Raw genomic sequence first — 13,038 nt, forward strand, 5'->3', positions numbered from 1 at the left:
GATGAAGGGTGAAGTTTGACTTGACCATTTGCCACCTCATTGGTGAGTTGACATTAAGTGGCTAATGGTGATGTGCCACATCATCAAGGCTAGCACATGTGTGTGCCACCTCATGAGGGAGATCAAGAGTTTTTGACTCTTGAAATTCCATGGAGTATATAAACCTTTTCCAAAGGTGGCCGGCCACCTATGTGGAGTTACAACCTTGAATTGATTTTTCATTCAAGTCATCTTCTTCCTCAAGCTCTTCTCTTCTCTCCCTCTCCTCCCTTGGCCGAACCCTAAAAAGGTGCTAGCACACCTTTTGTTTGGTCTCTCCATCTCTTGCTTGTGTGAATACACATAGAGGAGTATCTACTTTGATACTTTTGAGATCCAACGACGAACCTTGGACGAGCGGGATTGCGAAGGGTTTCGCATCAAGGGTAAAGCTCTTATCTTGTAGATCTAAAGTAGATTTAGGCATAGAAAACTCGTACATGAAAGTTTTATGTAATTTTATTTCTTCGCATGGATCCGTAGCATGGGGGTTTCGGGATTTCCGTAACGCAAAAAGCGATTTTTACGGTCCGAAAAACCCAACAGTGGTATCAGAGCCACGTGCAAAGCTCGTACGAGTTTTAATTTGTATTTTTATGAAAATTACAGATCTATAACTTTCTGTGAATTTATGTTTTTTATAGTTTTTATGGGTATTTTTCTCGTAGAAGCGAAGCACAAGTGTTTAGACACTTGTAGGCTTCGACTATCGAGAATATTTTTCCATAACAGCAAGGTTTCGCCCCAAATCATTTTGGGACAGTGGACTAAGGCACTGTAGGATCACTTAGGAACACTCGCGATGGTTATATCGCGGGTAGGGGTGCTGCCCCTGACCCTGCAAGGGGATTCGTTCCGCGATTGCGCCCGAAAATCGCTAAACAGGACCGTCGGGAATTTTTACTCATAAAAATTGTAATAAAAATTACAGAAATTTATAGAAATTACATAATTTAGAATTATATATTATTTTATGATGGTCATGGCCCAAAAGACCCAATTAGATTGGAAATTCTGTGTTGTAATTCATATTATGGCATGCGTGCCATTTTCTGTGATGTGCGTGTTGTATGTGATACGCGACCTGCGTGTCATGCCTTTCCTATTTTTATTTCCTGTTGTAAATTAGTTTAGACTCAAATGTAACTCGAGTTTCACTTTTGTAATGTTCAAAATGGAGCGGTGGAAGGTCCACTCGAGACGGAGTTACGAGGAGGGCGCGAGCAACACAAGGTGGTCAAAGGAAGGGGCTTGAGAAGCTGTTGACCTTAGGTTGACCATCCGATCTTCTCATTGGCTTGAGAAGATCGTAGTAGGTCCATGACTAATCACAAAATATTTAATTAATTGCTTGTGTGTGTGTATATGTGATGCATGCTAGAATAGTAATTAATTAGCGCCTTGACGATTAGATTAGATCTAAATCGTGTACATGATGCGCCCTAATGATTATATTAGATCTAAATCGCGTATATGATACACCTCGTCGATTAGATTAGATCTCAATCGCCTCAACTCGAAATGCCTACCATGCTGTGATACCCATCACTACCTCGATCGCATGTTGTTGTTGAATCTGCCAAAGCAGAGCAACGCATACTATCTTGTTAGGGTGCGGAGGGACAATCTTGGTCCCGCCTATCAACGCATGGGTGAGTACAACTCAATTAGATTGAGTAACTAGTTAACTCAATTGGATCGAGTTTAACTATAGGTATTTTTCAATTGTTGGTAGATAGGTCAAAATCACGTTTATATTAACTCTTGGGCGTATTAGCCAAAGCTAACTTGAGTTTTAATATAAATGCGGATCTTGATCCTATAAACAAGAGTTGCATAGAGATGTAATTGGTAAATTAGTTACCTATCGATCATACTAAGTCTTGGGCGATTTAGCCAAAGCTAACTCAAGGCGTAGTATGATGTGGATCTTGTTCCATATGAATTATAGAATTTAGTGGGTGCATCATTTAATTAAAAGGCCTAATTAAATGATTACTAGAATATGATATTTATTTATTTTTCTGTATTTTTTCGGTTGTAAATTACCATGACGTCAAACACGAACACCTTCTCTCTACGTTTTGTCCTTGACAAGGACAAGATCAACGGAGCAAATTTCCTGAACTGGTACAGGAATCTGAGAATAGTTCTCACCCAAGAACGTAAACTGTACGTTCTAGAGCAGCCCATTCCGGAGGCTCCTCCTGCCAATGCCACGCGAGCAGACAAAGATGCTTACAAGAAGCATCAAGATGACGCATTAGATGTATCATGTCTAATGCTCGCGACCATGAACTCTGAGCTTCAGAAGCAACATGAGTTAATGGGTGCTTATGATATGGTTGAACATCTTCGTCAACTATATCAAGGACAAGTGCGACACGAGAGATTTGAGATCTCAAGGGCACTATTTCAGTGCAAGATGTCAGATGGGGCTCCCGTAGGTCCATATGTACTCAAGATGATTGGGTACATAGAGAATCTACAGAGGTTGGGATTCCCACTTGGCCAAGAGCTGGCCACTGACCTGATCTTGTAGTCTTTGCCAGAGAGCTACAGTCAATTTGTCATGAACTACAACATGAAGGAAATTAACAAGCCACTGCCCGAACTGCTTAGTATGTTATGAACTGCTGAGCTCAACCTTAAGAAGGTTAAACCCAACTTTATTCTGATGGTTCAAAAACACAAGGGCAAGGGCAAGCCTAAAGGCAAGGGAAAGTCCCAAGCCAAGGGCAAAGACAAGGCACTGAAGCCTAAAGGAGGGGTCGCCAAGGATGCTACCTCCGGGCACTGGAAGAGGAACTGCAAAGTCTACCTAGAAGATCTTAAGAAGAAGAGAAGTGAGACTTCCACTTCAGGTATATATGTTATAGAAGTCAATCTATCTATTTCTTCATCATGGGTATTAGATACCGGATGTGCTTCTCATATTTGTACTAATGTGCAGGCGCTGAGAAATAGCAGGGCATTGACGAAGGACAAGGTGGACCTACGCGTAGGCAATGGAGCACGGGTTGCTGCTGTTGCTGTAGGGACTTATTTTCTATCTCTGCCCTCTGGGCTTGTATTAGAGTTGGATGATTGTTGTTATGTGCCTGCTTTGACTAAGAACATTATATCAATTTCTTGTTTAGACAAGAAAGGGTTTTCATTTATAATAAAGAACAAATGTTGTTCAGTTTATTTAAATGATATGTTCTATTGTAGTGCACCTCTGATGAACGAACTCTATATTCTAGACCTTGAGAGCCCTATCTATAACATAAATACCAAGATGTTCAAGTCAAATGACATGAACCAAACCTATCTTTGGCACTATCGCTTAGGTCATATAAATGACAAGCGCTTATCCCAGCTCCATAAAGATGGTTTGTTGGACTCATTTGATTTTGAATCATATGAGACATACGAGTCATGCCTTCTAGGCAAGATGACCAAGACTCCCTTTAGTGGACACAGTGAGAGAGCGACTGACTTGTTAGGTCTTATACATAGCGATGTATGTGGTCCTTTCAATGTCACTGCTAGAGGTGGTTATAGGTACTTCATTACATTTACTGATGACTTCAGTAGATATGGTTATGTGTACTTGATGACACATAAGTCTGAATCCTTTGAAAAGTTCAAAGAATTCAAGAATGAAGTACAAAACCAGCATGGCAAGAGTATTAAGATACTTCGATCAGATCGAGGTGGGGAATACCTTGACCATGAGTTTCGTGACTATCTAGCTGAGTATGGGATTCTATCCCAACTCATTCCTCTTGGAACACCACAGTGGAATGATGTATCCGAAAGGAGGAATCGTACCTTATTAGATATGGTATGGTCTATGATGAGTCACACAGATCTTCCTACATCTCTTTGGGGCTATGCTCTAGACACAACAGTTTTCATTCTCAACCGAGTTCCATCTAAGGCTGTAATAAAGACACCATATAGGATATGGACTGGGAGAGATGCCCAGGTGTCTTTTATGAGGATTTGGGGTTGTGTGTCTTACGTTAGACATCAAGTCTCGGACAAATTGGGACCCAAATCCGACAAGTGCTATTTCATTGGATATCCCAAGGAAACAAAGGGATATTACTTCTACGTTCCCAGTCAACACAAGGTAGTTGTGGCTAAGACTGGGGTATTTCTAGAAAAGGATTTTGTTTCTAGAAAAACTAGTGAGAGTACGTTCGATCTTGAAAAAGTTCAAGATGCGAACAATAGCAATAAAGCCTCGATGGAAGTTGAACTGGAACCACAAAGTATTGTGGATGATGTTGTTCGACAAGGAGTTGAGGAACAACAACCAGTTCAAGTAGACATACCTCTTCGCAGGTCTGATAGGGTACGTCATGAGCATGAGAGATACTCATTTCTCTTGTTTAACCATGATGACATTGTGCTCATAGAGGATCAGCCCACCTCCTATCAGGAAGCTGTGATGAGACCAGATTCTGAGAAATGGCTAGAAGCTATGAGATCCGAGATGGAATCCATGTACACTAACCAAGTATGGACTTTGGTTGATCCACCTGAAGGGGTCAAACCCATTGGGTGTAAGTGGGTCTTAAAGAGAAAGACTAACATGGATGGACTTATTTATAAGGGTCGCTTGGTAGCTAAAGGTTTCAAGCAGATTCATGGTATTGACTATGATGAAACCTTTTCTCTAGTAGCGATGTTTAAGTCCATTCGGATCATGTTTGCTATTGCAGCATACCATGACTATGAGATATGGCAGATGGATATCAAAACTGTGTTTCTGAATGGAAACCTGCTCGAGGATGTGTACATGACACAACCTGAGGGTTTTGAAGATTCACAGCATACTGGCAGAGTATGCAAGCTGCATAGGTCCATTTATGGACTAAAGCAAGCTTCACGGAGCTGGAATCTTCGATTCGATGATGCAATCAAACAGTTTGGTTTCATCAAGAATGAAGATGAACCTTGTGTCTACAAGAAGGTTGGAGGGGACATAGTTGTCTTCCTCATATTGTATGTGGATGACATACTGCTCATTGGGAAAGACATCCCTTTGCTACAGTCTGTCAAGACTTGGCTAGGGACTTGTTTCTCAATGAAGGACTTAGGTGAAGCATCCCGCATTCTTGGCATACAGATCTATAAAGATAGATCTAAAAGATTACTTGGCCTAAGTCAGAGTACATATATTGACAAGGTACACCTATGGTTTGCCATGTAGAACTCCAAGAAGGGATTTCTGCCGATGTCACATGGCGTGAGTCTTTCGAAGACTCAAGGTCCCTCTTCTAGAGAGGAGAGAGACCGCATGGATCAGATCCCTTATGCCTCAGCCATAGGATCTATCATGTACGCCATGCTATGTACTCGTCCTGATGTCTCGTATGCTTTAAGCATGATGAGCAGATACCAGTCAGATCCAGGTGAAAGTCACTAGATAGCGATCGAGAATATTCTTAAGTACTTAAGAAGGACTAAATAATATTTCTTGATATATGGAGGCGATGACGAGCTAGCTATAAAGGGTTACAGTGATGCCAGCTTCCAAACCGACCAAGATGATTATCGATCGCAGTCAGGGTTCGTGTTTTGTATAAATGGTGGTGCTGTGAGCTGGAAGAGTTCGAAGCAGGACACAGTCGCTGATTCTATAACAGAGGCCGAGTATATTGCTGCATCAGAAGCAGCAAAAGAGGCAGTTTGGATCCGCAAGTTCATCACTGAACTTGGGGTGGTCCCTAGCATCACTAACCCTATTGACCTCTATTGTGACAACAATGGAGCAATCGCGCAGGCTAAGGAACCTCGCTCACACCAGCGGACCAAACACATACTACAGCGCTTCCATCTCATTCAAGAGATTATCGAGAGAGGAGATGTGAAGATTTGCAGAGTACCCACAGAGGCTAACATCGCAGATCCCTTGACCAAGCTTTGGCACAGAGAAAGCATGATGGTCACACTAGGTCATTAGGCCTTAGAGCCTACACTGATTCGCACTAGTGCTAGTGGGAGATTGTTAGTTAGAGCCCTAAAGCCAATCATTTGATGATTGTTGTATGGACTCATTGTATCATATTCTTGTATATAAATAAAGACATTTGTTTTGGTTATTATACTTACTTGTATTAGTGCCAAATAACTAAGTATAATAGCGTCCTTGAGTAGAAGGTTCTTACCTATATCAATCAATTGGTTGAATCGATAGTGAGATGATATAGGGAACACTACTCTTAATCATTCCTAGTCAAGTATTAACATTCAGGGACAATGTTAATGCGATGAGATCACTAGCATGTAGGTCAACTCGATGACTTGATCTCACAAGTCATGGATATGGAGATATCAAGTTGACACATGGGTATGCATTGGAGAATGTATACTGCATGACCCGCCATGAGAAAGTATCATGGATCTTTATATGAGTGTCATATACTTTCTCATGTGGCTATTAGTATGACTACTAGCCCTTGGACCTGAAGTCACCATGGTTCCCTACATAAGGAGTTACGTACTTTGGCTTCGTCAAACGTCACCCGTAACTGGGTGGACTATAAAGGCGATTACTAGGTATGTAACAAATTATGCGGATGGATGTGAGTGATGTAGATGGGATCTATCCCTTTTATATGACGGGAGAGACATCGATATTCTTGATAGAGTGAGACCACTAAGTGCATGACCATGCCCAAATGAGTCAATATAAGATATTGAGCTCATTTGATCGAGTGAGTCTACTTGGAGTTCAAGATTGAGATTGATTAGAGTATGACATGGTCTATGCCTCATATTGATCAATCTAGATGTCTAGGATAGAAGGACACTTGTCATATATTGTGAAGAGTCACAATTAGTAGTCACAAGGTGATGTTGGATCTTAACATTCTTATAACTTGGGTAGTAATGATGTGTTGCTAGATATCGCTCATTACTTATGCTTCTAAATGGGTTTAGGAGCATTGCCAACGTTATAAGAACCTATAGGGTCAGACACAAAGGGAAATTAGATGAAAATTAGGTTCATTTGATGAACCTAAAGAATTAGGTTCATGTGATGAACCAAATTGGATTAAGAGTAATCCAAATTAAGCTAATTGAGTTGGACTCAACTTGGTTCATGTGTTAAGTGAGTCTAATTTGGACTTAGACTCATTTAATTAATTTAATTCAATGAATATAGATTCATTAAATTAAAATTGACTTGAACCAATGGTTAGATTAGATCAACCAAGGGAGAGAAGTGGTTAAGTTTGACTTGACTTGAGAGGAAGATGAAGGGTGAAGTTTGACTTGACCATTTGCCACCTCATTGGTGAGTTGGCATTAAGTGGCTAATGGTGATGTGCCACATCATCAAGGCTAGCACATGTGTGTGCCACCTCATGAGGGAGATCAAGAGTTTTTGACTCTTGAAATTCCATGGAGTATATAAACCTTTTCCAAAGGTGGCCGGCCACCTATGTGGAATTACAACCTTGAATTGATTTTTCATTCAAGTCATCTTCTTCCTCAAGCTCTTCTCTTCTCTCCCTCTCCTCCCTTGGCCGAACCCTAAAAAGGTGCTAGCACACCTTTTGTTTGGTCTCTCCATCTCTTGCTTGTGTGGATACACATAGATGAGTATCTACTTTGATACTCTTGAGATCCGGCGATGAACCTTGGACGAGCGGGATTGCGAAGGGCTTCGCATCAAGGGTAAAGCTCTTATCTTGTAGATCTAAAGTAGATCTAGGCATAGAAAACTCGTACGTGAAAGTTTTACATAATTTTATTTCTTCGCACGGATCCGTGGCATGGGGGTTTCTGGGTTTCTGCAATGCAAAAAGCGGTTTTGCGGCCTGAAAAACCCAAGAAAACATATGCATCTACAAAAATGCAGCATTCAAAATGTAACAATCAAACGCAATAAATGCAATCCATGCATATGATGCAAATGACTTGGTCACCCCTGACGCTAGTCAGCCATCTCACACACGATGGTGAAACCAAGTGGGTAGGGCTATGACAACTATGCACTCTGTCATCACTACTCCTGAGTGACCGAGTGGACAGGATGCTGTCAGAGTACACATATCCTCCTACCCCAAACATAGTGGGGGAGCTGAAGCTCTCATCTCCCTATGTCATAGTCAAGAGAAGGGATCCCTGTTCGCTACCACGCTGTAGTCATCACTACCCATGAGCGGACCAGCAGAGCTTGACAGAGCAAACTGCACACACACCCTGTCTGAAATACCACTAACCCCTGAGTGGTTGTGTGTGTATAGGTCATGTAACTGGCGATGTGCTCAACAACAATGTAGCCGATAATCGCTCAACATGCAATCATGCAAGATGATGCATGACACTAAGCATGTAAATCCTGAAAATACCAACCTCCTTATAATGTGTACCAAAAAGGAACCCAAGTCCATAACAATGATCTAGGTACACATGCCAGATGGTAAACTTAGGTACACATGCCAAGTAGTAAACCTAGGTACATATGCCAAGTAATAAACAAGGTATACATGCTAAGTATAAACTAGTAGCTAGACCTGTATCCGGTAATGCACTATATGTCATTACATAAGTACATAATGCAAGAAACAGAAGGACATAATCCTAAATACATAACAGGTAAAATTATAGGCATACTACGGGTATCAAGTAGTGACATACCAAGCAAATATAAGCATAACTATTACTACTAGTTATAACTCACTAAGCATATCAGAATGATAATATCAAAAAGATAAGTTAAAAGTATTCGCCTCAAAAATAGAGATCGTATCCGAAATAGATCCCACGTCGAGACACTCGTCTTGAATCAAAGTCCTGTAACAACGTGCATATAATTAATCCAATAGCTAAATCCAAATTTCTATTAAACCAAGAAACCTTAATTCATTCATTGATCTTGGTAACTTAAATAAATCGGATCCAACCCGAAGCCTAGATTGAATCTAACATATAACCTCAATCGTTTTGAAACCACATGATCAGCTATCCTTAACCATACCAACATTAATTCGGATTAAGCTAAAATAGGAATCTAATTCCAACAACTTACCTTATTACAAGTCTTCTCCTATTGACGCACCGCTAGGAAGATCAGCTGCTGGAAATTGCTAATTGAAGGTTTACTGCTGCCCACCCTTCCTTCTCCTCCTAATTTAACAGTCCAAAATTCTAAACAGAATTAAGATAGAGCAACAATGCTTAGGTTAAGAATTTGGTTACTTTTAGTTTCTTATTCTCCGATGAGTAGCGACTACTCACGGCGACTAGTGGAACCGCCGAAACTGGTGGTCAACAAATCTGTGCAAGCCGCTCACAAAGGAAACAACCGATGATGCTATGATCTACCCTCCAATACAAGGGTTGCAATGGCTCAAGAGGAGATAAAGGCATCAACAACGGTCTGTTGGAGGGAAAGGGTGACATCGACAGTCGGCGAGGTGGCGGTCGGCTTCGGGCTGTGAAGACGGATTGTGGGTTCGTGGTGGTCGGCAGCGGCGCAAAGGGAGATCAGAAGGGGGTCGGCGTGAGGTGGAGAAGGATGGAAGGGCAACGATGCAAGGGAGAGGGATAGGTTTTGTACTCGTGGGAGAAGAGGAAACGAGGGCGGCACTGCAACGATGCATCGGAGCTAGGGCACGGGAAGAGTAGATGTGGTGATGGAAGGGCACTGCGGCTCTCGCAATTGCTAACAACATCCCACGACAGCAGCAGCTGCTGCGTAGTCGGCTTGTCCCACGCAAGTGGGAGACGATGGTGGCGGTGAACGATGATGAAGAGATCGGGAGGAAGAGAGCTTGGGGTGGGTCGGCGTCACGAGAGGGAGAGGGAGAGGAAGGGATCGGGAGGAGAGGAAGAGATCGGGGGAAGAGGAAAGGGTCGAGCGGTGAGGATGGCTAGGGCATGGGATTAGGTTTATAAGATTTGAACATAGGTTTAGGAAAAATCAAAACCTAAATTTATTCCTCAATCAACTCCCATTTTTGGGTATTCCAAACTGACTTTTCCCAAGCCTAAAAATTCACCCACTTAAACTCGTCATACGAGCTCCGAAAAAATCCTAGAATTTTTTTAAAATTTTTTAAAAATTCCAATAAGATTATTCGTCTATTAAACTTTATTATTTAATTATTATTTGGGTACCATATTTTATATTTTTAGTTTGATTATTTATCAATCTTTAGATTATTACCATCATTTCTAAATTATGATCATCCTTTTATTACCAATTAAGATAATTTTCAATTATTTTTATTTAATCCACGTGTATAAATGACATCAATGTTATAAATGTCAACATGTATAAATGTTACTAATGATACAAGTCTAGTAAGCCATCTATTAGCAAATCCACAAATGCCATATTTAATTAGGAGGACATATTTAAGTATTGAGAAAAGTTTTCTGCACGAAAATTTTTTCGTTGTTTATTTAATGAAAGAGGACGGATTACTCATCCTTTTCTCTATTTATGTATGTTAAAATCATGTACAAGCACTACAAGGAAAATGATTTTTAAAGACACATAAATGCTCTTATAATATATTTTTGATGATACTTAAGTTTTAGTAATATCACTTAAAAATATCCTATAAAATAATATCATTTTAGATCCTCCTCATATTCTTGACATTTTATTATTTATGCCATTATACAATATCAATGCTAACGGTATAATATCAATGCTAGCTTCAAAAGTGTGACAATATTAGATATATAAGGACATCCTAAAATGTAAAAAAACAAATAATCATATTTTAAGGATATTTATAAATGCCACCTAAACTTATTTACTTTAACATTTATAAATGTCTTATATTCTAATTTGTAAGATCATTTTAAAATGTCATCTTAATTTAATATATAAATAATGTCATTGTAATAATTTTTAAAGACAATGTCACTAATATTTATTTAAAATATATAAGTTGAATTCAATATTTATATATTATCATAATTCATCCACCCTTTAGAATTAAAAAAATTATAAATACAATTTAAAGTGCTAATAGATATTTTTATTCATCTAACAATAATTTGGGTAAAATTTACAAATGCAATACTAATGATAAGTCTTTTACATCCAAAATTAAATACACACTACACTCAAAATATTAAATTTTAGAACTAATAAATTCTTGTAAAATAATAACTCAACTAGGTGGATTATCTTCAACCATCATATTGATTCACAAAAATCCACATACTTGTCACCTACAAATATAATGCATATATTTGTATAAGCGAAATAAAATAATTAAAATACAAAGTTAACAATAAGAAGAATTACCAATTTGTGTTAGCACTGATTATTTTATGGACAATCTGTTGAGATAAGTTTCATGATTCACAGGGAACCACTTGGGGAATTGATCTAGCATCCAAGAATAGCAAACTATATGTAGCGTCCGAAATCACTTATTTAATTAAGGAAATTTATTGAGTTAAATTGTAATTTAATTAGAATTCAGATTTATTTAATTAAGAGAATTTATTAGATTAATTATAATTTAATTAGAATTCAGATTTATTTAATTAAGAGAATTTATTAGATTAATTATAATTTAATTAGAATTCAGATCTATTTAATTAAGTAGATTTATTAGATTAATTATATTTTAATTAGAATTTATTTAATTAAGAAAATTTATTTGATTATTTCAGATTTAATTAAGAATTTATTTAATTTAAATAGATGTAGTTAGTTAGATTTAATTAATTAAGTTAGCTTATATTTATGGAATTTGAATATAAATATATAGAATCTAATTAAAAACTAAATGTGTATATAAAAATTTATATAATCCATGTATATAAATTTTTAAATAAATTTATATGACTTAGTAAATATATAAAAATTTATATAACCCAATTTATAATAAATTTTTATTATGGGACAATACTTTGAAATTAAAATTATTTTCTATAGGTCAAGTACCTCTAGAAGTATATAAAATTATAAAAATATTAGACTCTACCATACTAAAAAAAAATAAAAGTAGGGGCAATACTTAAAAATTAAAATTATTTTATTAAGAATATGTCCCCTTTATTAGCTAATTTTGGTAAAGCTCAAAATAAAATTACGTTAATATTCAATTTTCTTTTCATATCGAAAATAATTTTAAGGTTTATTAGTAATTTTTATAAACACATCAATTAGGACTCTAGAGTTCAAGACTCAGCTGTGGTATATTATTGAGAATTTTTCTTATTAATCAATCAGTGATTTAGAGTTCAAGACTCAGCTACAGCGTATTATTGGAAATTTTTTTCATTAATCAATCAGAGATTTAGAGCTCGAGACTTAGCTGTGGTGTATTATTGAGAGTTTTCTCATTAATCAATTAGAAATCTAAAGTTCTCTTTAGTCCCACATCTTATAATTGGTAATACTGTGAGCAGAGAAACATCTTTAAATACATTCGGTTGGCGATGTTAGAAAGTATACTTTTTTCGACTTTTTGGCTAAGATCAAGTATAATATTAAATTAATTTTTTATAAGAGGGAGTCTATTATAGTAGCTTGATACTAGGATTCTCGGGTGTCACCCAAGCATTGCATTATTATATGGTCTGACTCACCCTTACCCAATTTATGGGCAGCCTTTTGCTTAAGATTAAGTGTAGTATTTATTCTTATCAGATTAATTTATGATATAAAGAATTAAATTAATATTTTTATGATGGAGAGTCCATTATCCGCATGGGTTCATATATTATTTTACACAGGCAAAGCCACTTATAGCTTTGGTGGGGCAACTGCCCCAACTCAATTTTTTAGTAACCCTAGAAGTATATAAAATTATAACAATATTTGAGTCTTGCCCTACTAAAAAACATAAAAGTTGAGGCAATACTTAAAAACTAAAACTATTTTCTATTGGTTAAGTACCCCTAGAAGTGTTGGAACCCCAAATTTATTTTGGTGTGATCAACAAGTTAAGTTAGGTCCTATGTGTTTCTAACCATGTGTCTAAGTGTGTAGGAGCTTAGGAGCACAGGTACTCGAGC

General features: G+C 37.7%; 1 pseudogene; it reads left to right on the forward strand.

The window, feature by feature from the left end:
- Nucleotides 1-12,471: 12,471 nt before the first annotated feature.
- On the forward strand, nucleotides 12,472-12,614 carry LOC122018173 (annotated as a pseudogene).
- Nucleotides 12,615-13,038: the final 424 nt, after the last annotated feature.

The sequence above is a fragment of the Zingiber officinale genome, chromosome 8B, assembly GCF_018446385.1.
Source record: "Zingiber officinale cultivar Zhangliang chromosome 8B, Zo_v1.1, whole genome shotgun sequence".
In the NCBI taxonomy this organism is placed as follows: Eukaryota; Viridiplantae; Streptophyta; class Magnoliopsida; order Zingiberales; family Zingiberaceae; genus Zingiber; species Zingiber officinale.